General features: G+C 39.8%; 1 protein-coding gene across 16 annotated transcripts in view; it reads left to right on the forward strand.

Annotated features, from left to right (window-relative positions):
• Positions 1–6,510: 6,510 nt before the first annotated feature.
• Positions 6,511–27,036, forward strand: part of foxp1b (forkhead box P1b) — a 147,131-nt gene continuing 126,605 nt past the window's right edge. For 11 of the 16 annotated variants that reach the window (XR_013972779.1, XM_080891491.1, XM_080891485.1 and 8 more), the window contains exons 1-3: positions 6,761–6,902; positions 10,820–10,895; positions 24,778–24,839. The gene's annotated coding sequence lies outside the window, so the exon portion shown is untranslated. Of the gene's footprint in view, positions 6,699–6,760; positions 6,903–7,429; positions 7,606–10,819; positions 10,896–24,777; positions 24,840–27,036 lie in introns of those variants that run through there. The other 5 variants (XM_080891489.1, XM_080891490.1, XM_080891493.1 and 2 more) reach the window with 5 other exon arrangements.

Below are 27,036 nucleotides of genomic sequence, written 5' to 3' on the forward strand. Positions count from 1 at the left end.
CTCAAAATCACAAGAGGCTAAAGGATGCAAAGGATCATTACCACATATAATCTTTGTAATGTACCTCGTGGAGCTTTCAGTAAACTTTCTCAGAGACCAGAAAGGCTCAACCCATCTAAAATGACCTCATTCACAACACAAGTAGTTGCTGCAAAGTTCCTTGTAAGTTCACTGACCCCCTCAGTCTAAATATGTGTATGAAATGTTTTGGCAATAAACACTGCAACATTTCTCCGGTCTTTAGTGAGCACTGTACAACAAGCTGGAGCGAGCGACTGTGAAATTAGGATTTTGGGGCTCTGAACATGTCTAATACCCAAGATATGATGTAAATAGCCCCTGTGCAGCTCCTGGCCGTGCACAGATCCATTCCTAGATTTAGTTAAGTTACATACTGTCTGTTTTCCTACTGATCGTGCCTGTTATGAGCAGCCAGTTGAAATGGTTTATACAGTTGTTTGTAGCTGACCATTGGCCCAGTGTGGACATAAAGGGATGGACATGGTCAGCAACAATGCTCAGTTGGTACTAAGGTGCCCAAAGTGTGCCAAGAAGATATCCCCCTCACCGTTGCACCACCACCACAAACCTAAATTAGTTATACAAGGCAGGATGGATCCATGCTCTCACACCGTTTACATCAAATTGTAAACATGCACATGTCACAGCAGAAGTTTAGACTCATCAGATCATGCAATATTTTTCCAACCTGCTATTGTTCAATTTTATTGAGCTTGTGTAAACTGTAGGCTTCCTGACAGGACTGTCACCTGGTCTGGTCTTCGGCTGCTGCAGCCCATCTGTTTTAGGGTACTGTTTTATATAATCAGAGATTCTTCTGCATACCTTGGTCTATAACAGATTATTTTGCCCTACTGTTGTCTTCCTATCAAAATACCCACAAACTGGAAAACGCCAGTCAATCAGCAATTCTCGGATCAGCCCGTCTGGCACCAACAACCATGCTTTGTTCAAAATCACTCGACTCACCTTTCTTCCCCATTTTGGATCTTGACCGTACCGACATGGTTAAATGTACTGAGTTGACGCCATGTGATTGGCTGATTAGACATTTGCATTAAACGGTTAAACTAGTGTACCTAAGAAAGTGACTGGAGAGTGTATAATAAGTGTTGTTATTTTCCTGCTAAAATGTGAATTACTGACAAGAAGACTGCTTGTTAGCACTTCCTCTGGTAACAGTCACACCAAATGTCTTTGTTATCACACTGGCATTAAAAGAGCTGAAAGGAAGCTTTTGTGGGTTCATGATTGCATGTGTTTGGCAAAGATGTGTGATATGTTTCCAATTAATATGGACTGTAAATGAACAACAGTCCATGCAGCGCCTCTCGCCCTATGACAGCTGGGATAGGCTCCAGCACCCCAGTGACCCTGAAAGAGGACGGCTGTATATTCCAAATGCAACATTGTTTAGGTTAGCTTTAACAGTTTAAATAGAATTTAAATAGAGTTCAAGTACAACATGGCAAGATGTGTCAAGACGATACGTAACTATGAATGGTTAAAACTGAAGCCTGTGCAGTGCCTTAAATCTGCATTCTTTTAAATGACCAGCAGGCGGTGACTTACACTTGCAAAAAGAGGAAGCATTTTAAAGGGAAGTCAGGGGGAAAACAGCATTGGTCTCTCTTAATGTGTGGTTTCAGTAAACAGTTTCCTGATGTGTTTTAGTTTTCAGTCACTTAGTCTTACTTAATGCATCATCATCTTCACTTTGTAAAATATGGTGCCGGATAAAGTAAAGAAAACTATGCATTGTTAATACAGCACCATAAAAAAATACAAAGTGCTTTGACAGACAGGCAGAAAATAAATACTCAAAGGTCAGATTTAAACAGAACGCAAGATGGCTAAACAGCTTGAGGGAAAAAGGCATCACATGTAATGGAATCAAAGAAATGCATGCCTCGAAACATGTGTTTTAACATGTGATTTTCAAGCTGGTTGCTGGTTGGTAACTTTATCTCCTCAGAAGGTCATCCCAAAGTGAAGAGGGCCATGTGACACATCAAACTTATTGGTAGTGTCACAAGAAAAACAATGGTGTGCTTGGTTGCAACGTAACTTTATTCTTTCATGAGTTATTTACAAGTTTCTCACCACTTATAAAATGTGTTCAATGTGCTGCCCATTGTGTTGGATTGTCAGTGCAACCCTCTTCTCCCACTCTTCACACACTGATAGCAACACCGCAGGAGAAATGCCAGCACAGCCATCCAGTATCTGTAGTTTCAGGTGCTGCACATCTCGTATCTTCACACCATAGACAATTGCCTTCAGATGACCCCAAAGATAAAAGTCTAAGGGGGTCAGATCGGGAGACATTGGGGGCCATTCAACTGGCCCACGATGACCAATCCACTTTCCAGGAAACTGTTCATCTAGGAATGCTCGGACCTGGCACCCATAATGTGGTGGTGCACCATGTTGCTGGAAAAACTCAGGGAACGTGCCAGCTTCAGTGCATAAAGAGGGAAACACATCATCATGTAGCAATTTCACAAATCCAGTGGCCTTGAGGTTTCCACTGATGAAGAATGGACCCACTATCGTTGTACCCCACATACCACACCAAACCATCACTTTTGTTGTGCCAACAGTCTTGGAGGGATCCATCCAATGTGGGTTAGTGTCAGACCAATAGCGGTGGTTTTGTTTGTTAACTTCACCATTCACATAAAAGTTTGCCTCATCACTGAACAAAATCTTCTGCATGAACTGAGGGTCCTGTTCCAATTTTTGTTTTGCCCATCCTGCAAATTCTGTGCGCCGATCTGGGTCATCCTCGTTGAGATGCTGCAGTAGCTGGAGTTTGTAAGGGTGCCATTTGTGAGTATAGCTAATATCCACCGAAGGGATGTTCGACTAATGCCACTCTCCAGTGACATGCGGCGAGTGCTACGCTGTGGGCTCTTGCTGAATGAAGCTAGGACAGCCACTGATGTTTCTTCATTAGTGACAGTTTTCTTGCGTCCACATTTTGGCAAATCCAACACTGAATGATGTGTCACATGACCCTCTTCCTATTGAAGAAACAAAAGTTGTATCCAAGATGGCCGACTTCTAAATGGCCACCATGGTCACCACCCATCTTGAGGAGTTTGCCCCCTCACATATACTAATGTGCCACAAACAGGACTTTAATATCACCAACCATTCCCATGTTATTACGGTGTATCCATATAAATGGCCCACCCTGTATATAGTAATGTCATGTGTGTGTATATATATGTCATTTTAACAGAGCATTATCTTACTAACTTTCTGGCTCACAAAATTTGGAAACATATAAGGCCTGTGCAGTCTTGCCATTCATATTTTCAGAGGCAGTCTTTGGTAACCTAACCCCTGCTTCTTCTTCTTCCTTTTATTCATTTAACAGTTCTTTATAGGTCATTATCTGTACACTTCCTCCTCAAGTTCTCTTCCTTTCATCACACTTTCAGTGCTACAGCCCACGGCAGCAAGGGGAAAAACACCGTATGAAAGCCATCTGCCCCTCCCGTTTGAAATCAAGAGGAGCTCCTATTCATTTGCTTAATTACCTAATTAACAGAAAGCTAATTACTTTGTTGTGTGCACGCGTATGTGTAGAGAGGCTGTTACGTAACTGATAGTGATCCTCAATTAATTTGTAACTACACTCCATCAAGTCGGGGCCTTAATCCGCACGACACATCGCCAGCATGACACCAACAAAACAGGATAATAAATTCCGACACAGGCACATGGCTGCTGGGCTCTGCTGAGCTCATAGATACAGTATTGACATGCAGATCAAGCCCATGAAGGAATAGAAAGCTGGGATTGTGTGTTAGATTAACGCCATAAGACTTTATAGACATTTGGATTTTTATCTTTAATTACACCAGACAATCATGTTTACAACCTTAGGTTAATCAAATGAAAAGCTGCAGAAAATACAACTCAGAGTAAAGTGCAACTCCTATAGGAATTTTGTGGTGATCATGTAGTTGCATCACAACGAGAGTGCAGACACATTCAAAAGCCAGATGTGCGTGTTTTGGGTGTCAAAGTTTGAGTCTGACAGTTTAGTATTTGAACTGAAATGCAGTGTAGGCTCACAGGAGGCTCTTCATTTTAGGGCCCACAGTGACTGATCTGTCTGTGAATGCTTATAGGCTACAACAGGTAGCGCACCACAGAGACGTATGCTCGCTTGTGTGAAATCTTATCTTTGGTTTTGGCCATTTGCCTGCATTTAATTGTTTTTATTTCTTCAGTTGTGAACACTTTGGTTTTAGAGGAAGGTCCCGACATTATAGTTAAACACATAAATCCTGCTAGTTTGGATTCAGGAGACACCCTCTCTGCTTTTAAGATTAGGCTTAAAGCTTTCCTTTTTGATAAATCATGTAGTTAGTCCTGCTTTCTTCCCCTCATCCCCAACCGTCATGGCAGATGGTTGCCCTTCCCTGAGCCTAGTTCTGCTGTTGTTTTTTTCCTGTTTAAAAGAGATTCTTCCAATTGCTTGCTCATAGGGGGTCATCTGATTGTTGGGGTTTTCTCTCTATCATTGTAGTGTCTCTGCCTCCGTGATTTGGTTCTATACAAATGAAACTGAATTAAAATGAATTGAAATAAACTGCTCAAAGGACAGCTGTCTTGTGCTCTGGCCTTCAAGGGCTGTAAATTTATACAACACCCACGAGCTACATGCTATAATACATACACTGTAAACAAAGCATTTTTAGAACATCATCTTTTTTCTATAACTTGCACTTGTACACTTTACTGATACAGTTTATTTAAAAAAAACTAAACACAAAACACAAACAAAATTGGGATCTTATTTTACTCTCTTTAACTCTTTTATTTTAAAAATGAAACCTGTTTGTTTTTCTTTTTTAATGTTTAAAGCCTTTACAGACCTAGTTTATGTGAAGCATTTCAAGAGACAACAGGAAGTAGTTGGTAATGCTGTATTTTACTGTTTGTTACTGTCACTATGAAGTAACAGGGACAATGTCAGCTCACTGTGACTTTTGGTGCACTGCTGATGGTGTCAGAGGTAACTGCAGCAGGGCAGAAGATCGCCTGACAGTCTCTCAGTAACATAAGAAATAAGAAATCTGACATTTAGGTGCAGAACTGTAGACAGCAGCCTCCTGCAGGCAACACAGAAATATTATTAGGATCATGACACAGTGTTTTTATTTGTGTGGAATAATCAGTGTTTGGTGCCAAGTCAGTGAGCAGTATATGTATTACGCTCAGTGACAGACACCAGACTCCAGTTGGTGAATCGCAGGAAAACTTACCAGGCAAAAAACATATATAAAAATCTTTATCATCATTAGTAATGGTATATTAAAGGTTTAAATGCTATATTATTTTAAATACCAGTGCAATGGGATGCTTCAAACTTACAAAGTTTATGCCAAGACTTAAATAACAAAACAAAAAAGCATATATTAATGGATTATGAATATCAGAGAAGCTTGTGGATATGAAATTGTGCATGTTTTGTTAGGGGGATTGATTATATGAAGTCAAATATCAATAACCTCAAAATGCGAGTGTTTGTTCAGTGGAAATATTAGAGTAATTCGTCTCATGACAGTGTGCTACCAGAGGGTGGCGCTCTCTACTAAGAAACAGTCTCTCATCAGAGGTCCATCAGCAGCGCTCAGCTCTGATGCGGCCATGATAAATGCAATGTCCTTTACAGTGAAGTGAGCTGTGCTTCTCCAATATTGATCGAGGCCAAAAAAGAGGAATGAATCAAAGAAATTCAGAGTATTTTCTGAGGGCACATTAATGCTGCCCTCAGCGTTAAGTGTCCAGCGTTAACTGGACACTTAAACCTTCCCAGTCTCTTCTCCAGGGCATTTGAGTTGTGGTTGCATTTGTATAATTGCTTTTGTGTAAGAGTGAGCAAAACTTTTAAACCAGAACAGTTACTCCAAACAGTGAAACAACTTTGCTGAAATGTAGGTGTGCTGACATTCCCTTTAAAACATCCAGAGGAGCTGGCTTACATGTTAGAAAATGATATGCAGCCCATACTGAAAAGAACCTGGACTTTGATTATCTATACTGTCTGTACTGCCCACCACCACCATCAATGCTTAAAATTCCTCAAAGCTGGAGATTAAAACATGTATGATGAGTATGTCAAAGCATTTATCTCTTTTTTATTAAGTGAGGCTTTGGAAGAGTTATGATGAACCATAGATCAGAAAAAATAATAGTAAAATAATAATTTTAAAAAAAGACAGAGAGTTTTTCTGAAATAATAGAAGTTCATTCAGCCTCAGTTATAATTAGTGAGCTTAGAGATTTTAGCTTTTCTGACAGCCCCCTCTCTCCTGTCACATTTTCAGCTAAAACTAATGCATATCATTACATTTCCCCATAGAAAGGACCTACTAAGTGCTACTAAGTGCTACTGAAATGTACTTGTGACTATGATGTTAGGATCTGCAATGCAATGAACGTTGTTTACCTCAGGTGGATATGACGTCACGGATTTGGAAGATCAAAACAACAACATCCAAATCAGCGATTCTTCCTTTTTTTTCCTCCTTCTTTTCACAGCGTGTTAAAATCTAATAAGAACATTAAGCAAGGAGCTCGTGCCTTTTCCTGCGAGAAAGACTGGCAGGCAGCGAGTGTGAAACTCCACATTTCGCTTTATTTCGACGCCCTCGGTAAGATTATCTTTTAAGTTACTTAGTTAGTTCCCCCCCTCCACCTCCCGGGCGGAGTAATATTCACTGTTTACTGTGTGATTTGTTGTTGCACGCATTCTCGGTACACAAGCTCGCGTGCACGGCTTCGTTATCTCATACTAGCGAATCGGTACCCTCCGCGTGCGCCCTGTTAGCTGCTGTAAAGCGTTTTTTTCCGTTCTGGTAAGTTTCACTACTATTCTAATGTTAACGTTAGCTTTGCTGTTTCGTGTCTAGATACCTGCTGCGGCTGCTGCAGCTGCACTCGGATACTCGCACCGAGTTTGTCTCGGTTTTGTCTTGCTGTTTGCCGAATTGTTACAAATAGCGAAATAAATATACACCTGTATTATTATAACGTAGGGCGATAGGTAGCGCCGTTTTAATGCAGCTGTACCGAGCGGCTTTTACAAGAATATCTTTACGACTCTATATTTACCCTCTGCTTTTTTGTTCTTTTTCTTTTTTGGGAAAAGTTGGGTTTCTAACTTAGTTGAGGCTACTCGTGAGACCCCGGGGGGAAATGCACCTCTCGTCCAAAAAGTATTTTCAAAATGAATGCTACATGTTTATAACGTGCTGCTTAGCAATGGCCGCTAACAGACCGTAATTACTACGCTACATATTAAGGATGCGCTGTAAAAGTTTTTTTTTTGTTAAACTTTACACGGTGAAGGGGAAGTTTTGAGTGCCGTGATTTCTTTGGAGTGAAACCAGGGATGGAGCTTTTCCCCCACGTGTTAGCTGTGCTCCAAACTCAGAAAGACCGGAGGAAGTCAGAAGTGTAGCAAGCCCTCAACTTTGAAAGTTATCATTACTTTTATTTAGCTGTCCATCAGTTGCGTTATTCAAGCGTGTTCTTTCGGTGTGGCTTCCCTGCTCAGCGGTAAGGCTGTGTACCCAACACAAGTAAAAGCGGATATTCATTTCGTAACGTTTCATTAACACAAAGGAATTACGGAGTTAATTCCTAATTATGGCTGTGGTAACGTAAAATAGCGCTTTGAAAGTGTTAAACGTTATATATTTCAACTTTTATAGTGGTTTGCACAGGATGTGAGACAATGGTTGTGTTGAATAAGATGTGCTGTGGGTTACAGTTGAACATTTTCATAAATGTAAATTGGCTGGAGCTGCGATCACTGTACGGAAAATGGAGATTGTTTTGTTTGTTAATTTAATATTTGCAGATCAAGTTGTTGCAATAGTGTAGTTAAACTTTTTTTTAAACTAATAGACAGTAACATTATTATTTGTGCAAAGGAATGTTGTACAGCACAGTAGCATTTAAGCTCACCTATTGCAAACACGTTAAAACATTTTCTTAAAATTATTTTAAAGTGTATTTTTAAAAGGGGTCTTACAGGCAAATAAGCACTATTTACAAATACAGTGGATAACTAATAAACAAATTATCTGATACACTCAGACTGTATTAATTTTTAATATTAGGCAGAATTAAAATAGTGCCAAAAATTATTATAGTTTTTTTTAATAACTAAAGTAAATAAATATAAATAAATAAAGTCTTGCCCTAATGTTTCATACAGTAAGATTGCAGCTGACAACTAAAATCTGAAATTTTACAAAAGGGAAACTGCAGCTTTAACAACTATTGCTGGCAGTGCTCCCTCCTTCTTGGTCTTTGGATTAGTCATTGTCTGAGGGGAAAAAAACACTTTTTTGTAGGAGAAGTAAAGTAAACAGCCTCCAACAAGCGAACCTTGACAACCCAGATTAAGGAAAACATTGGAGATCAAACAGTGCTGCTGCTGGGCTGTTGTCATGAGCTGCCTGAGAGAGAGCTGCAGACTATTTGAACAGGCACTGGGGTTTGTGTGCTCACTTATGCAGAAATGGACCTTCGCAAATGCTGACCCAGGTTTCCCAAAAAAAAGAAGAAAAAAGGAAAAACTCAGGATGAACTTTCTTTGCAACTTTTCCAGGGCCTGCTGTTTGACACGGCTATTACATACAGACGTTCAACCTTCTGCTGTTTCTGATGGGAACGACCTAAGTGTGTCCCCCACGCCTCCGTCTACAAATGAGAAAGACTGTACTTTCCTGCTCCGTACTGAAACTGAATAAATTGAGTTGGCGAGGGGGATTTTAAAAAAATAGCTTGAAATTTGAGGAAGAGCAGCTGTATGCATTGTAATGACGCAAGATGCTTAACACACCAATCTGTGATTTTGTATAATTTAGAAAGCCCTTGTTACTAGTTTGGCCTCTTCAGGCTTGGGTAAGGCTCTTCTTTGTAGAGAGCCGAGGTTCAACTGGTAAGAAAGTAATCAGTCACTCATGCATTCAGTGCGAGGACTCCCATCCCTGAGTGGAGCGGCCCTCTCTTTCATCTGACGGCTCAGTATTTGTGAACACACATTGAAATACCCTGTGCTGGGTACAGAGGGGCTGTAAACTGACTGTGCACCCGAGCTCGCAGCTGAATGATAAGGAGAGTTATTTTCGGGTCCAGTGTGGGAATAAGGTTCTGCTTTCACTATATTGTTTCCTTCAGATTTATTTGCCTGCTTCACCCCTCATTTGATTGCAGATTACAAGACGCCCTCAAAACCAGTTGCTCGAAACCTTTTTTTTTCTTCCACAAACCAAGACAAGTGACAGATGAATAAAAGGGAATTTTCTGGTAAATGAATTTGTCGTGTGATTTTTGCATGTTTGATTCACACGACACAAAAGGGGGAGAAGAGTACCGGCAATATGAATATGAGTGTAGCATGCTCATTAATGCCGTGTTACATGAATGGATAACAAAGGAAAGCAGAACAATATTTCCAGGGTAAAGGTTAGTGTGTCCCGGCCCCTGTGGCGCGGCCCCTGGCAGACTGTTCTCTGTGACAGCAAAGGCGATTGGTCAGAGAGTGGACAGCTTCAGGTGAGCTCCGCGCAGCTCCTCGGTCTCTATGGAGACTGCCAAAACGCTCAGGATGGCTATTAACTTGGGCAGCCATTAATTACTGTCTTCTACTGTCATCTGTCCTTAATAAAGGCAGGGATGCTGACAAAAAAATGTCATCCGCCTGCATGGGAGGAGAGAGAGCATGCAATTACAATCAATTAACTTGAGTTACAAAATGAATTTACTACTGGTGTTGTGTTTTAGGAATACAGTGCAACATTGGAGCACAGCCTGTTTATTGCTGGGAAATAAATTATGCTTGAGCTGTTTAAATATATAAGAATATTTACTTTATCCTCTATGGTGTTTTTACATTGGATTTCAAAATAAAATGTATTTATTTTAATCACATAAGAGAAAGCAAACAGGAACAAACAATTTAAGAGAAGGGACACTGGTGTTTTTAGGAGTGCAGCGGAACCCATCCACATCTATATATTTTTAGTAAATAATCAAAATATTCCAAATTTAGCTAGTTATAAATAAGTGAATAGACAGTGTTATGAATTGTTGCTGGTAGACTTATACGAATATCCAAACAGTTTAATATGATAATTGTGCTCTTATTCCTACGAGTCCATGTTTTTCTCTCGAGCTACAATGCAGTAGCTTAAAAATCAGAATTTCCTCTGTAATACAACACCACAGAAGGTTTGGGGAAGGATGCAGGTAAGCTACAAACATTTTGGTCCAGACATGAGGGGCTCAGGCATATGCTGCAAGCTGTGCTCAGCTGCCAGGCTGAACCTCAGCACCTGTTTCTATCAGCTGTCCAGTCTGTGTGTGTGTTTATGATGTTGCACGGTTGGGCTGATAATATCATTTTTTAGGGATTTTTCTCCAAAATGTATTGATAATCATTCACACAGATTAACTCACATTTTCGGCTGAATTTAATCAGGCTTTTTTTTGTGTCAATGAACCGTATTTCTGCAACATCCCGGTTTGTTTTGCTCACAGATTCACTCACACATTACTCAGAAGCTGTGACCTGAACATCAGTGTAACATTATGATAGAAATATGTTTATTATTAATATTTGCCAGTGTAATAACAACATAATAGCGTATTTGTTTTATACACTACCTAAAGATGTACCACATATGTGTGTGTTTTGAGTGTATATAGGTTGTTTACTGACCCCCTAGATAATAACGTGCTGTTCTGTTTGTCATTCCAGGACAACATGGACAGGAAGTGAAGCCAGCTCTGAGAATAATCTAAAGCCACTTGTGACAGTTTGTGACATCAGAACTGTAAGTGGTTCTCAACTCTGTTAAAACTTCCATAGTTTATGTAGACACTGACTTATGTTTGAAGCCTCTCTCTGTGTGTGATTTGTCTCGCAGATAAGTATTTTTTCCTTACAGTGTGAAGTGATGTAGACACTAACGTTTGTTGCTTTGCTTGTCACTGCAGAAAAAAAGATAAAACCGTAATCACAGATGAACTAATTTAATGTTTGGATAGAATATCAGGAAAATCCTGACGTCAAAACCTGACTCAACCATCAATGACAGCAATATGATCTAAGTTACTATGCCATATATCAGCAGCAGTGAATCAGGTGCAAGCAGAGAGCTAAAGTAGCATCGAAGAAGCTAACAGGAAAATCTCAGCAGTTTGGGGGGTTTTCACGCTAGTTATGTCAATAGATTTCATGGCTATGTTTGCCAAAATTTGAAGATAACCTGCAAACTGTGGTGAACTGAAAAACTGCAGTGATGCTTTCTTTCTCTTGGTCTCTCTCAGTGTTTTTATGTTTTGTGTTTACTGCACTTGTGGTAACATTAAGTGTTGTTGCCAGCTCTTTTAATATTTTTCACTTCATTCGTATCCTCTCTCCACTCCATGTAAACGTGTGTGTGTGTGTGTGAGGAACAGTAAAATAAAGTGCACTCAGACTGAGTGGAGGAAAGGTGAAACTACACTACTATACATGACCGTAAATAACAGCTGCCTACACTGAAGTGAGATTAAACTAGTGCAAATGAATTCGATGATTAAGATGAATACGATTTCTAAACTTTGTATTTGTTTTTTTCTCTTTAAAGTCGGTAAAATTGATGTATTTATTTGTTACTTTTTATTTTACCAGGTTTGGAAAGCAGTGTCTGAGTCAAGACCAATGTTGTCTTATACAGTCCCACTCTGTTTCTCACAGTGAGGAATGCATCTTATTTACACCTAACCACCAACGGTGTTAAATTAGGACATGGTATAATGGAAAAAAAGGTGATTGGGTGCATCCCTAATGGTTACTGTTGAGATAAAAGGGTCAGCTGTGTTGTAATTCCAGAGCTCATATGATGCAGGGTGTTAAAAAGTCAGCCTGTTTCACTGGTGTAGGAATTGTGATATTTATCTAACGTAGACGTGACTCAATACAATGTGAAAAATCATAATCCAAAAATTGTAATAAAAAAAGGCAAAAAAAAATGTTTTCAATATGTCAGTGGCAACTTGTGTGGTTTAGTATCTTTAAGCTGACTTCACTAGAATCCGTTTTCTAGTTGAGCCATGTGGTTAGATCTGCGATGTAGTTTGTCTGTTCGTGAAGAGTTTGATTCTTGTGTTGCCACGCTGTAATTTTCACTTTTTATCTTTGGTGGCTTTTCATGCTATGGCACAGATTTCTCTGTTCATGCAGAAGAAAAGGAGACTTTACTTGAATCGCACTGTGTAAATCTTAAAACCTATCCAAAGCTGGATCTCTAGCACTTCAAAATAAAAGCTTTCAGGGCTTGCTTGTAGATTAGATCAATACTATGGTATGTGGGAATAAGAGTAGCAAAACTGACATTTATTGATAGGAAAATGTCACAGACTACTATTTAAGCCTCTGTAAGTATAGTAGGGATATAAAAAAATAAAATAATAAAAATATAAAATGAGGTTGCAGGAGAAATTTTTTTAGGGCCTCATCTTTGACTTCTTTGCTGTGTTTTCACTTGCCAGTCCAAGCATAATAAGAAACATAACATGGCAGAGCCTGCTCTTCCATCATCATTGCTGGGTGGAAAGTTGGTGTGCTTTGATCATGTCTTTTGGGCGCATCACTCCGGCTTAGCCTGCTGCTCGCTATGTGATAAGCCATCAGAGTACTCAGATCTGAGCCGGCAGCTCCGTGGGCTTGAGGAGAGACAGGAGAGAGTAATGGAGATGAGGAAAGAGCAGCAATGCAAATTTTGTTGACAGACTGTTGCTGCAGCTGTTCTCCTTGCCTTTGAATTCGACAATGTTACTGTCCCACTTCACTCATCTGTGAAGAAAAGGCCACATTTCATTTTTAAGTCCATTCTCAGTCAACAGCACCATCACAAGCTGTATTTTTTCACCCTGTTTGTAATTAAAAATACCTTTAATTAGAGTCTCATACTAGTTGTAAACACGTGTGATTTAATTATTTCACAAACTGCTATGCTCAGATGTACTGTAAGTGCAGTTAACAGATACAAGTTCACTTTGATGTTGAATGCTACCCCTTTCTCTCTGCTTTCCTCTGTTTCTGCATAAAACATCATTTTGTACCCCCATTATGAAACGGCGCTCCTAATTGACGGGTTGTTGCTTGTTTATTTGATATATATTTACCAGCTGGGAGGTAATTGGGAAGCAGTAATTACCCAAGATGCAGTGCAGCGCTTAAGCAAAGGTGCTACCATGCTGATGAGTCTGGAGCACAGATGAAAGTATGCAGGTTACTATTATCATCCTAGCAAGCTGTTTAAACACTTGACAGCTGAGAGCAGAGATGGCTAATTGGGCCTGTGTCCCTTATACAGCCTCATTGTTTACTATGATGATGTACAGTGTGAGATCAAACACACGATACTTTCATCTTTTTTTGTACAATTGTTAATGGCATACCTTAGGAGATAATAGCGACAATAAAAGGCCAGTGGACGTAAGGGCCTTATGGATCCGTAGTCCATCGGGATGATGTAGCTCTCTCACTGATAATGGCCTTGTTAACTGAGATTCATTACTTCTTCATTCAGAGTCCCCTGGATATTGAGGAAGAGTGTTCTCAAACTATTGTTTTTGCTTCGGTGAAGTCATTCTGATGTGGTTTTGTGAGCTATTCATGGAAAGCGGTGACGGTATCTTCCCTGACTCCTGATGATTCAGTTGACCTGAGACTGGGGCGGCGCGGGTGGTATTTGACTTTTCTTTTGCTACTCAATTCCACTTTCACACCGAGTCTCGCTTTCTCTCTCTGTCAAACACACAGACTTTCTTTCAGTCTCCAGTTCACTCCCTCTGACAGTTCGAAACTCTCACCTTGTTTGTGTGCAGGCTGCTGTTGTTTGGTAGCCCGCTCTCCCAGTAGATCCTCAGATGTTGTTGTTGTTTGCCTGTATTGGTTGGAGTGTGTGACTTGCATTTGCCTGGCCTCCTTGGAGGGAGTTTGTTTTTGTTCTCAGTGTTGTAAACAGGGTGGGGCTCCATTCCCAAACCACTCAGTTGGAGATGGTTATTTTCACAGGAGTTATTTCTTTAATCATTTTGGTCAATAGATTAGCCAGGGCTGGAATTATGTGTTGAAGCAGATAATGTGGATAGCCATTTGCTGCATGTGCTGACTAGATAAACACTGTTGTTTTTGTGATTAAAGTAGTTTTGTTGATATCGCTAACTTTGGTAGTACTGGATGATATTTTTTATGCATCATTCCTTTTTTTTTTTGTAAACAAAGCAAAGTTACACAAAGTTATATTTTACCACAGTATAGTGTCTTCAGATGATACTGTCACAAATGAATTTAGACAAATTGAATGAAGTCTACACCCAGTTTTTTAAAATAACGTTAATTGTAATAAAATAATTTACATTTAAATGACTAACATATGAATAGCAAGATAATAATGAAAAATTTAAAAGGAGATTGTGGGAAAACAGTGTATAATTTCCTATTTAATATTTCCATTGTGTGCGACAGTATTTGCCAGTTTCAAGTAGTTACTCGTTTTTTTTAATGTTTTTTTTAAACCAGAAAAAAGATTTACGTTATTTTCAGCTGTTGTTTCATTGAGGGTTTTTTCAATAATATTTTAAATACCAAAAAGCCACAATGAACTCAAGTCCCAGCCACGTCCACAAAGCAATTATTATTAATTTCATTGTAACCAATTGGCGAAACATGTCTGAGTTTGGCGTTTCTTCAAAATGCAAGTTTGCAATTTACACAAAGTTGCTGAATTGCGGCGGGAAACAAAAAACCAGACGTTGACACTCCTACAGCCACAGTTGTTTTGAAATAATTTTAGTCTCATATTTGACTTGTTCTAGACTCCCAGTCTGTATAATATTTCCGGGTTTGTGTTTATCAGGTGTAAAGTTGAGATCCACAGAGATCCTTGTCAGGTATGATACATTTGTGGCTTTCACAGAGCGGCTCAGCATCAGAGGTTGCAAACGTGTGTAAAGTCCCTTTTCGATGGGAGGCGGCAACCGCAGTGGCTGTCGGTTATCCTGCAAAAAGTAATCAAATGGCAGCAAACAAAGCAGTGCACTAACAACCTGTAATAGCGTTACACACGGCAAGTAGCACAGTAAAATGGAACGGAGGTGAACTTGGTCAAATCTGTACCCTGAAATCTGAATGCAGTGCTTTCTCACCCTGCAGTGTCAATACTGCACAGTTACTATCAGAGTTGTTAATCCTGAGACGAATGCTACAGTACTGTTATATCATCATGTAAGTCTAAACATTTCGTTGATTTGTTTAGTATGTGGGGGTGACACTAATAGCGTTTCATGAAATTGGTGTCATGAAATTAGCTGTTGATCTATTCATATGCTTGTTTTATTTCCAGTTTGTTCAGGTATATAATTTATGGAACAGAGCTCTCTTAATAAAATTAAACAAAATATAGTATTGTAGTTTAAATAATGTACTTTTATTGTATCTTCAGTGCTGTCTGAATCGTGTAGAAGGTGCTGTAGCAGCATTTCAACGGCAGTATTTCTCTGTTTCCTAAGACCAGTCGGCTTTCTCTCTTGACAGTAAGCGTGCACGTGCACATTGTGCTCAGGTGACATAACAGCACGCTAGAACAACAGGCACATAGCTTATTTGTAAAACGTGACCTGTGAACAAAATGAGTGTTTACGGTGGCAAGAAAAAGACAGCAGCAAAAAGTAGTTGTAAAAAAAAGGCAGACCTTAGCGATCAGCTTCTGTACAAGATTTACATAAGCTCTTAAATATCTCTCATAAATGTGCAATTGCAGTTGATGTGAATGGGGACTTGGGTAATGCAGCTGGTCTAAAAAAAGATGGAGACAGAACAAGAGAATGAGTGGGTGAGTCACAGAGAGAAACTAAACTAGAACTGAAACCTATTTGTTGCTTATTTTGTTCCAGGTAGTAGAGTTAAAAGCATGAGAAAAAGTCTAATTGTGTACTTAAGGAGTGATGTGAACAGCACGTCACTTTCAGGTCGCAGTCTCTGCAAAAAGTGACGCTGGGAACGCCAAAGGCTGACTTTGTGTTTATAGTGACTTATGTACCGGTCAAGCTTACAACACATTGAAACAGTGTGCATAAAAAAAGCAACCAAATTCTTTTCCCATGCCAGGTTTCCTACCAGACAAACAAACAAAAACAAAACACACACACGCGTATGTATTATTCATTTCACTGTATATACCTTTAATACTTTTGATAGAATCACTGAACGTATTTGGATAATTTCCTTAACTTTGGACTCGAGGCTGTAAATGACTGAATTTTGGAATTCAGAAATCAAAAGTCGAGGCCTCTCGAAACTAATGCCTCGTCATAACTCAAGAAGTCATATGCTGAGAATTTCACACAGAGTTTTTAACTTGAATTGATGTCCTTTCAACTTCCCGTTCTGCAAAAACACTTTCTGGCAACTTTTTTTTCAACAGGAATAGAAGGGGGAATTGTAACCATAATTCACATCTGTTGTGCTACTAAAACCACCTACACAAGGTGGGCTTGTGATTGGTTTTGTTTCTCTATTTATTTGTTTTTCTATTTTTAGCGTGATTACTCAAAAGGCTATGGATTAGAGCGGGGCGATAGAACGATAACGATATGTATCGCGATATAACTTTTACTCGATAGAGAAATTAAGCTATCGCGATAGACCTCGCCGCTCTTGTCCTCTTAAAAAAAAAATAAAAAAAGATCAGCCAATCCAAATTAAGTAGCGCAGAGCCGAACCAATCACAGCCGCAGCGTCACGTCGCGTGACTTGTAACGTACAGCACAAGTGCCAAGCCGCACGTGTGTTTGTTTGGGAAGCAGCCAGCGGGTAATGGAGGAAATGAGTGTGCCGACTAGAAAAATCAACCGAGCGTGACCGAAGAGAAAACAGATGATGGTTCCAACGCCGGAGAGATTGTCGAACGGAAGAGCCATAGAAGTTCCGTAGTGTGAAGGTATTTCGGCTATTTCAAGTCTGACGAAAAACAGAGTAGCGTGCACTGTAAATTGTGCCGAAAGCAAGTCTGGAAATACAATGAACTGGTGCATGCGTCACACTGTGCGCCACGTTATTGTTTCGGTGAAATGAATTTCTACAATACTGTTAATTCTACTCTCTGCAGTGTTTAAATGCTTACATATACACAAAGTTACTGTCCCTCCACACATACGACTCTGTTCTGCTTCTATGCCCCAGCTTTGTTTACTTTTTCCCACCGAGGCTTCTAGACTTCTGATTGGCCAATATTTCTGCACGGTTAGGAATCTAGCGCCACCTGCTGCTTTGGCATGTTCATAGCAGCGTTTTCCTTCATTTCTGCCTTTATGTGTGGACGGGATTATTTTTTAAAACGAAAACGGAAAATCTCCGTTTTCAAAAATACCCGTGTACGTGTGGACGTAGCCTCAGTCTCTGACTGGAAGCGCTAATTCGTCATTCGGCTTTTGTCAGACTAAAGTAACTGTTAAAACTGTTTGAAAGGCTCAGCTATACAACAAGGAGAGATTGAGAATTTCCTTTTAGTTCTCAGTTTATTTGATATTGACAAAAGTTAGTCAGTTTTGTCTGTTCTTCTGTAAAACAAACTAAGATTTATTTTTAGAATTAATATTTTGTTTTTAAGTGGAATTGACAATTTAGTAGTCTGTTTCGTTTGTTCTATTTTGAAACTTAAACGCTTTAGTGGCTGCCTTTTGTGTAGTTTGCAATATTTGCCTTTATTTATCTGAAAAAGTCTCATGTTCCTTAAGTACATCTACCCTGTTGAACTTATTATGGGAAATAAATATTTAAATAAAAACAAGCTGCTGATTATTTCACATTTTACTTGTGAGCAACGGCACATTTAAATCTTACAAATATAGTTATTTGGCTTATATCGTGATAGATATCGTTATCGCCTGAAATGAAAAAAACATATCGTGATATGAAAAAATCTCATATCGCCCAGCTCTACTATGGATGGATGTGAGCTTAACCTGACTGTAGCAGTGATTCTGTTTTGCATCCGTATCTGTACTCTTGATCATTTCATTTCATACTTTTTGAAACACTCGTCAAATCGAAATTAGAAAAGTAGGTGAAAATCATCTACATGTACTCTAGAAAATATTATAAAGGAATTCTAGATATTCTTTTGGGTCCAGGGTCTCACACAAGTCGTGCTTTTCTACAGTGTGTGAAAACTGACTAAAAGTCCAGACATTGTGAAATGTAAGACTAATAAGAGCGATACTGGCAAAAGACATCAAAGTACATTCAGTGTCATGCTCCATGGTTGCTTTCCCTCTAGCTCACGGCTGGTACAATTTACATTTTATAGTTTACAGCCTTTTGTCTAAAAATTTCTGCACCTGTTGTAAATGCTATAAATGTAACTTAAGCAATTAGCTGTTTTGAGTTATTGGATATTTTTCTGAAAGCCTTTTCATGTTGTGCATAAGGGGTGCATGATGTACAAGGTTTTAATGTGTTGACCGATCAATTTCTCACACTGAAAACAACTCATAGTGAGAAATGAGTAAATCAATCTTTTCATATCCTGCTACAGAGAGGAGCCGGGCCAGGCTTTTGAGTGCATTTCTGTGTACTTTATATGCAATTGTATGCCGAGATTGAAGGGCTAATTCAAAGAATTTTAATCACTCTGACAAACCCTCTTGCAGTGTCATCTTTTTTGCAAAAGCCCTATAAAATGAATAGATGAGCAGTCTCTTTTTAGAGCATAATGGCTGCATTAGAATATGAGATGGATAGTAGATGAAAATTCTGAATCCTACATCTACGCTTTCTCTTTCACTCAGTCACTCTGATTCTCTTTTATCAATAGTGATCCTGTTTAAAAGACCTTCCAGGGCACAGTGAAGTGTTTAGTTCAACCTCACATAGACAGAGCAATGGAAAAAGCAGAGGTGAGAACAATTTGAGCAATAAATTTTAGAATCACTGATGCAGGATTGACTGTTTCAGTACAGGATTAGCTAATGCATGATTTCATGCTCTAGAAGCAATAATAGATTTGTTTTGTTTTTGCCTTCAAATCCCTCCACCTTCATTGATTGCAACGCCACACCCTCCTACCAGTGACCATCATAGTGACAGCTTTTTTTCCACCAAGTGAGATCATGCCATTGGAGACTGTGAGTTGTTCTCATCAGGGTCAACCACATAATGCCAGTCAATATGTAAACAATGGTGGAGACAGTTTCTCATAGTCTAACTGACATTTTCTTGGCTGATGATTCATCTGAAGATGTCATCTCACAAAGTGTTTTCAGGGTGCTCTGTACTTAGAGAATGAATATTTCACTCCGTGATCTCTGTTCACCGCATTCACTGCCATATGCAGCGTATGTTAGTATCACAGGCTGTTCACGGCAATTGACTTCTTGTCTGGACTCTGGTCCACTGTATTCCTGACATCAGAACAGAAGTTCTTGTCTAAACAAACTATTATTGCTGACAGAATGGACCTATTTATTTTTATTTTTCATTTTTACTGTAAACTTTCCAGTCCCTAAAACACAAGCAAAACCCCTGAAGAAATGGAGTGAACATCAGAAGTGGCTCTGATCATGTCCAAACAAACCCTGAATCTCTAAAGATAACAGATAAAACGTTGTTTAATTTGTTCTCCACTGCTTTTTAAATACGATATTTCCTTCTCTAATTGGTGATATGCACAGATTTGAGCATTTAATTGCAATAGATGCACTATTTTCCTGTGACAGCCTACAGTAAAAAGAGTGAAAACACCCGTAAAATGAGTTTCAAAGCACTCCTGCAGCATCATCTAAAATGTTTATTCATACTGAATAGATATCAGCATGTGTCGTTGAATGTGTCAGCTGACAAATGATGAGAAACTTTAGTTTAGAGCTGCCAGAAATAAATATATTTCTATTTGATTTTTTTAAACACACAAATAAAACCACAAGGGTAAATGAGTATTCACCTCAAATTATTCAGTACAGGATGTTTTGGTTTGTGATGACACTTCCATTCGGTTTGCCCTGTGATTGATGTCAGAAGTCTTTCAAAACAATAATGTAGAATGCACCACCAGAATCCACCTGAACATTTTTGCAGTTAGCAAGTTGTTTTTGATCAGATGACAGTTGGATGATTTTTATCAGATGGTGGCTACGTGCTACTATTGAGAGAACGATTAACAGGCGTTGTATTATTTACTAAACATTTTCGTTATCAGTATTGGGAAATAAGAAAACATATGCAGTGCTAATTCACTTACAGCCACAGAGTTGTTGTTGTTGTTGCTTCACCGGTAAACGTTTTAATATGCTAATGATGTTGTGTTGAGGACACCTCCACATAAGGAGTAAACATAGGTGCCTTGTATTTTATCCTCCTTTTGTTTTTTTTTTTGCTTCTTTAGATGGTGTCAGCTAAAGGCATGTTTCTGATATAAAGAGCCCTGTTACTGAAGTTACAGGAGGCAAAGGAGTTTCCTTGCTTTCATGTTGTGAGAGTGAAACCACAGATATTTTTCTGCTTTCTCCACTCGTGCTAATGTAAATGATTTGCATGGAGTTTGTCCCTGCTGATTAAGGCTGTTTGGACTGTTCTTCTTTGGAACCATGCCAATTGAATTTTCTGCCTTCTAACACGCTTGGAGAGTGGGGAATATGGTTCTCATTGGGGCCTGAGGCTTGATCTCCTTCTAGCCTCCCCCAGTCCTTTCACATCACTCTGACAATTAGTAAGCTCGACCATTCCCAAATGACACACGTAATTAAAGAGTTGGCATTATAATTACAATATGCTTATTGTCTGTTTATGGGTTCTGTGAAGTGCATAATGCACTTGGAGATTTCTTTGGTGTAAATGGATTTAGGGCTCTTAATATACTTGGTGGCAAATGTGATTTCATGTGGTTAACATCTTGAAAAACCTCCTTTATCAGCCCGCTGACAGTTGCTCGGTTTGTCACGCATAAAACACAGTTTTGGCTGAAAGAAAAAGGTGGCACCAGAAAAAAAAAAAAAAATTTAGTCATGGGCTTTTAACAGGTACAACAGTAAATGCATGTTAAGTAAATGATGCAATTTATTTCCTTTTTCTCATTGCCAGATTGGCTGCCACGGGACCTCTGCCAGCTTTAAATAAGTGGTACACAGATGGTATTCACATGGTGCCCACTTGGTTACAAAACGGTCCCAGGGAATAAAGCCCTGCCACAACAACCATTAGGTCAGCTGGTGAGCCTGTTGCTTTTGCACTTTGTGTGTACAAATGGGTTAATGTTGTGTCATTGGGCCGAATTCTTTGGTTAGCACGGCTCGTTCTCCGGGCTCCAAAGTGAATTGAAGATGCACTGGTGAAGGCTGGGATAGAGAAGTAGGAGAGAGATCCTCTCCTCTCCTCTCCTCTCCTCTCACTCTGCAGCTGTGCGGGTCTCCAGGCTCGCTGGCTTTTTGGAGAAGTGGTGAACTGTGTCATCTCCAGTCACTAACAACTAACAGCTGCAGCGCCAGCCGCTGCTGCAGATCGAGGGACAATGTGGAACCGATTTTCTAACATAGAGAAATAAATAAACAAACCCTGTGGAAAAAAAGAAACAATACCACAAACAACACACAGCTTATGCAAATGCGGGGAAATGTGTTCGGGAATCGATAAGCCCTATTTGTGTGCAAAGAGACTATAGGACAAGAGTGACCATTTTACCAGAGATCCACATAACCTGTGTGTGCTATTTTATTTGCAAGTGATACCTCAGAATATGTGTTTTTTTCTCCGTTACAGTATATGTCAAAGCTGCACATTATTAGTGTATTTGCTAGTGCGTGTACTCGTAACATACCAGATGTTTGAACTAAAGTTGAAGCAAAGTTTTAGTCACTTGTGGTGAGAAAGGAGTCAAACTTTTAGTGGGCTAAAGGTTGAATATCATAACAAACTGCACACTCACATAGTTAATTAGAGATATTTTTCAGGAAATAGTAAATCTATGTCAGCATCTTAAGCCCTTTTACTTTTGGTCTCATTTGCTGCTCTTATAAATTTGGGCATTCTGAGTGTGGCAAGAAAAATGAAAACTTAACATTGTTTAGCTTTTAATCCCAGTCACCTTGTAATTGTTTCTTTGTCATAAGCAGCTATTAGTATTGCTAGAAAATGGTAATGCTTTGAGAGACTCATCTCTTCCAGAGAATGGCTCTCTATCACACTCTCACATTCTTTTAAAAGGGAAAAGGAAGATGAATTTTGTCCATAAAGGCTGTATCACAAGGGCTTTTTATCCTAAATGGCTCTGGGGATTGTTATCTGTGGGAAGTGTGTCCTGCCTCCGTCGTGTTCAATCAAGTGTCCACTTAGCTGTGACTGGGAGTAATTGTTCCCAAGTGGGCCACACACTGACCTGTTAATGTCTGTGTTGACCCTGTAACCTTGTCAGCACGTCTTAGGGAGGAGTTTAAATCATGTGGATCTCCTCGGTGTCTTTACGCTACCGGGTCAAGTGGGCGTTGGTCCTGAAACACCACTCTCTTGTAATGGTCCCCGGTAGCATGGGTCAGCTAGGGGTGTTCCCAAAGATCGCCTCTTATTAAATGAGGTGCTGGGAGTGCTGTGACTTAATGGGTCAGGCCATTGATCCGATTCACCGCCAGTGTCCCAGTCTCTGCTCTGCGGCCCAGTCGGTGACTTGACTCTAGCTGATTTTAAGTTACACTAAACCAGAGAGCCATCTCACTTTGAATGTATCTTACTGAACCCTTCCCTTGAATTTCAGACTTTACACAGTACACATTCAAGGCAGCAGTGATGTTCACACATGGGCCTCTGCCCAGTCGGAAGATTTAAATAGTCCTGGGTGACAGAGCAAGCTTGAGTGTACGTCTAGAGGAGGATGAAATATAACTTTTAGTTGTTTACTCATAAAGTTGCTTACTCAGTTACATTCATAGAAAGCTATTTCTGATATTTTTGTATGATATATGGATGCACTGATATATAGTCTGATTATGAATTTAGGTCAGTTTTGGCACTGCCGACTAGTATTAGCATATAGATAAATAACCAGAAATTACTAGGATATTGTGGTCGAGTAGTATGTTATTTCTCGAAAAGGAGATGTCCTTGTTTACCAGGAACAAAGAGATAACTAAATAGATACAAAATAAAAAGACTGGAAAATATCATTATTAGCTATTGGCCAAATAGTTTTTTAAACATCAAATCATAAGAGCGCTTGAGAGCTCATGAAATCCCAGTCTATTTGGATCTTCTCATGAAGTCTGAGTGCTGTACTTTTGATGTGGCAAACTTGGCAGCAATCCTTGGCCGAAGTCACAGACTGCCCTCTGTCGTCAAACTTGAAGTTAGGGGACCGTCTGAAAGCAAGTGCTTCAATTGAAGGGCATGGGGACACAATAGAGGAGCCATCAATCCATGAGGGGGGCTGTCTGTTGGGATCAACATTTTTTTGTGAGTAATGACAGGCATGCAACAGAGTAATCAGAAGGGTCTTATCTTGGGCCAATGGTAGGCCCAGGAATGTGGACGGCCTGTGGAAACAGCAGTCGCACTAATGGGGTTAGTTGAATTCCATACTGGTGAATTATGAGGAGCTGGGACGTTTGGGCTGTGGTTTGTTGTGTCTGGTTGGAAAGCTACACCGCTCCACACACAGAGTTATAGATTTGGTTTTTAACACACTTTCTCATAGAGCAGGCCAATTAACTGGGAGCTGCACTGCTTTGCTGTGTTGCTAGAGACACAGCCACATTAAACAGCAAACATGTACACACATATATCATGGGCCAACAAGCCACACATGCAGCCGTGACTCCTGTGACAGGGACAAAACCAGATGTAATCTGTTATGCAGCCTCATTTGCATGATCTGAGTTGTATATGGAAGTCATTAGCCTCTTTCCACTTGTTTATCTGGCTACAGATGAATGCTTTTGAGCTAAACAGGTTTTTAAATAAACTACATGCGTGTCGTGTTACAAGCTATTTTGGAATGTACAAGTGCTGTGACATTTATGTCAAAGACTATACAGTAATATAAAATATGTTACTCATGTTTCTGTTTTACACTCATCAAACCACTCAGAGTTGTGGCATTTTTCTTGTCATATCACGACGGTGATTAACGCCTATTACACAACCTTAATTATCCTTTTGTGTCACCTTGCTTATTTTGTTGTGCGATTTGGTCATGTTCTTTGCTGTTTTTCTTTTTTACATTTACATATTATAAAGTACACGCTGTATAAAATCAATTCAGCGTATTGTTATGTTGATATTGCAAATACTCAAAGGGAATATTGTAACATCTTTACTGGTTTAGGGTGAGACATAAACCACAGATACAAACACTTTTGATATTTTTCATTGTGTACCTGTCATAGTTTCTTATGTGCATGTTCTGATATGAAAGGAAGATAACTTGGTATGCATATAGGCCAAGAGATGCCAACAGGAATCAGTGTGTCATAACTTAACAAATACCTGTGGCTGAAGACCATCACGTTTACTTTTGACATTCCTTATGTCATTTCTGTACGCGTGGGCTTCGCGGACCGGGGTAGGGGCTTTCCCCACCTTTCACTTCCTGTTTGTAATCTTTGTATCTTTCCCCTTCCTTTTCTCTCTCTCTCTCTCTGTTTGTGTCCTCTGTGTGAAACCCCCGTGGTCCTGCCTTCAAGACCGTAAGCTGAAGTCTGATTGGAGGAATGGCGTGCCAGTCGACCCTGCACCAGTGATCAGGGTATGTGTCAGTCCTCCCACTATAACTCTTCTCTTACTGCATACAGTAATGTGCCTGCTGTTTGTCTGTGAAGTGTCTTCAAAGCACTGTAAGATGTGACTTTTCGGCTTACGTGTTTCAAGCCATAATTTGTTTGAAACACATCCCAACAGAATATCGTCAGTTTTTTAGCAGTTTCACTGTTAGGCTTCACTGGCTACTAAGCACAGATGTGAATAATAGAGACACAAATAGTCCCGGAGAGAGTTTACTGTTTTGGGGGAAAATATCTAATTTTAGTGACCATTATTGCAATTATTTTAAATAAATAAACTTCAGCTCTGCATCTGTGAGGACTGGTCCCAGGCTTCTAAACTGCTGCCCCACTTGTCCAGATTTTGCCAGCAGTTTAAAAAAGGCTGCTCTTGTAAGTGGCTGTTTTCCCAGATGGAGAATCAGGACAGTCAATCAGGGGTACTTCACTACCCCCTATTCCTGGAGGTCCCAATTCAGACCTTTTAAATGGAAACTCTTAAAACAATGATATGATATTGTTCGATTCAAGTATGAAGGATAATAATACAAAAGTTTAACCATGATTTGGGTAACATTTTGAGGGTGAAGTTGTAATTCTAGCTGTTCTGGCCATTACAACCATTTAAAATGTCCTTATATTATCTTCTTGAAACAGTGAGGTGATTAACTGAATAATAATAGTTGACACCTGATTTTTGGATGAATTCAGAAAGAGTATAAAAGCATAAAAATTCACAGCTTCCTAAATATTTGCTGGTTTTCAGAGTCTTCTGTGAAAGTAGCTTAAATCTTTGTATCTTTGGGTTTTGGATTGCTGGTCAGACAAAACATGACACGTCCTTGAGCATCAGAACTTGATAATGGGAATTGTTTGCATTTTGTTAGAGATAATAAAATTAGCTGTTTCTCTGCTAGTCTGAAAGAATAACACAAATGACTGCTTTAATATATTAAAAAAAAAGCCTTTTCTTCTTCCAGAAAAATCCATACTTTTTGTTTTCGTGAATGTTATGTCCAGAAGTTTTTAGTGCCCCATTATAACAACAGTCTAAAATCAATAAATTGTTTAATATCTGTTAATGCAGCACGTCACGCGCCGTTTAAACGTTGCACCATCTGCTGCTTTCTGTTTGTGACTCTCCTTTGTTTTTTAATATCTTTGGTGTGAAGTAGTCTTTCCATCCCTCTTCTCACCTCTGTCTGCCCCGGGAGCCCTGATTGGCTGAACACTTTCTGCACTATAGTCTGGCTGCTTGCCAGCCATACTGCCAGTGGCTGCCGTGCCCCCTGATCAGAAGAGAATGTGACATTTGTGCAGAGGTAATGGAATCTGCGTGCAATTAAATCTCTGACTGTGAAGAGGAGTCTATCTCCTCCTGCTCCCCCCATCTCCTGCCATTCCCAGCAGCAGGGGGGGTCAGGCACGATGATGAAACCATCCCAGCAGGCCCCTTCGCTGCACTCTGTTTCCCAATCTCCATGTCAGGTTGTATTTTTTAACTTTGCCGCACTAGACCTGCCTCTATCTGGCAATTAATTGCAGAAAATGTCAGTTAGGAATCTCTCCAAATATTGTATAAAAATTAATATTCAATTAGAAAGATTACGTTACACGGCGGTAACATTACCAGCGTTGTGGTGAATACTGCTGCAGGTGACAGTTGTTATTTAGTCGTGAGCGTTGTTGGGTAGTTAAGCATGGTTGGATGTGTTCTTTTCTTAGACGACTGGCACAGAGCGAGAAAGAGAGGCAGAGGGCAGATTCATGCATGGATGAGAAAAGGGTCATATCTCTCTGCTCCTCTTTCTCTACTGGCCTGCCACTACACTTAACGCCTCATTTGTGGGCTTTGTGGCCAATGGCTTGAGTCTGCTATCCGTTGCCATAAAAGGCAGTTTTTTCCTCTCTGCTGATGGGGCACTTGCTTGTGGGTTAATACCAGACCCCCACTACAGGCAGACTCATATCTAATGGATAATGGATATGCATATCCCCATCAGGACTGCTCATAAACATAAAACTCGCTGCTGCCATTGTATTGGTGGAGCTAGCTGAGAAGAACAGAGCAGCACCATGTGAGCATTTCCCTTGAACTTGTGTAGGAGTAGTTCATATCTGTGTTCCTTGTCCTCACAGGGTGGACCGAGATGCAGGATATCCAGGTCAAGGTTTGGCTAAATC

The sequence above is a fragment of the Rhamphochromis sp. 'chilingali' genome (assembly GCF_963969265.1).
Source record: "Rhamphochromis sp. 'chilingali' genome assembly, chromosome: 9".
Classification (NCBI taxonomy): Eukaryota; Metazoa; Chordata; class Actinopteri; order Cichliformes; family Cichlidae; genus Rhamphochromis; species Rhamphochromis sp. 'chilingali'.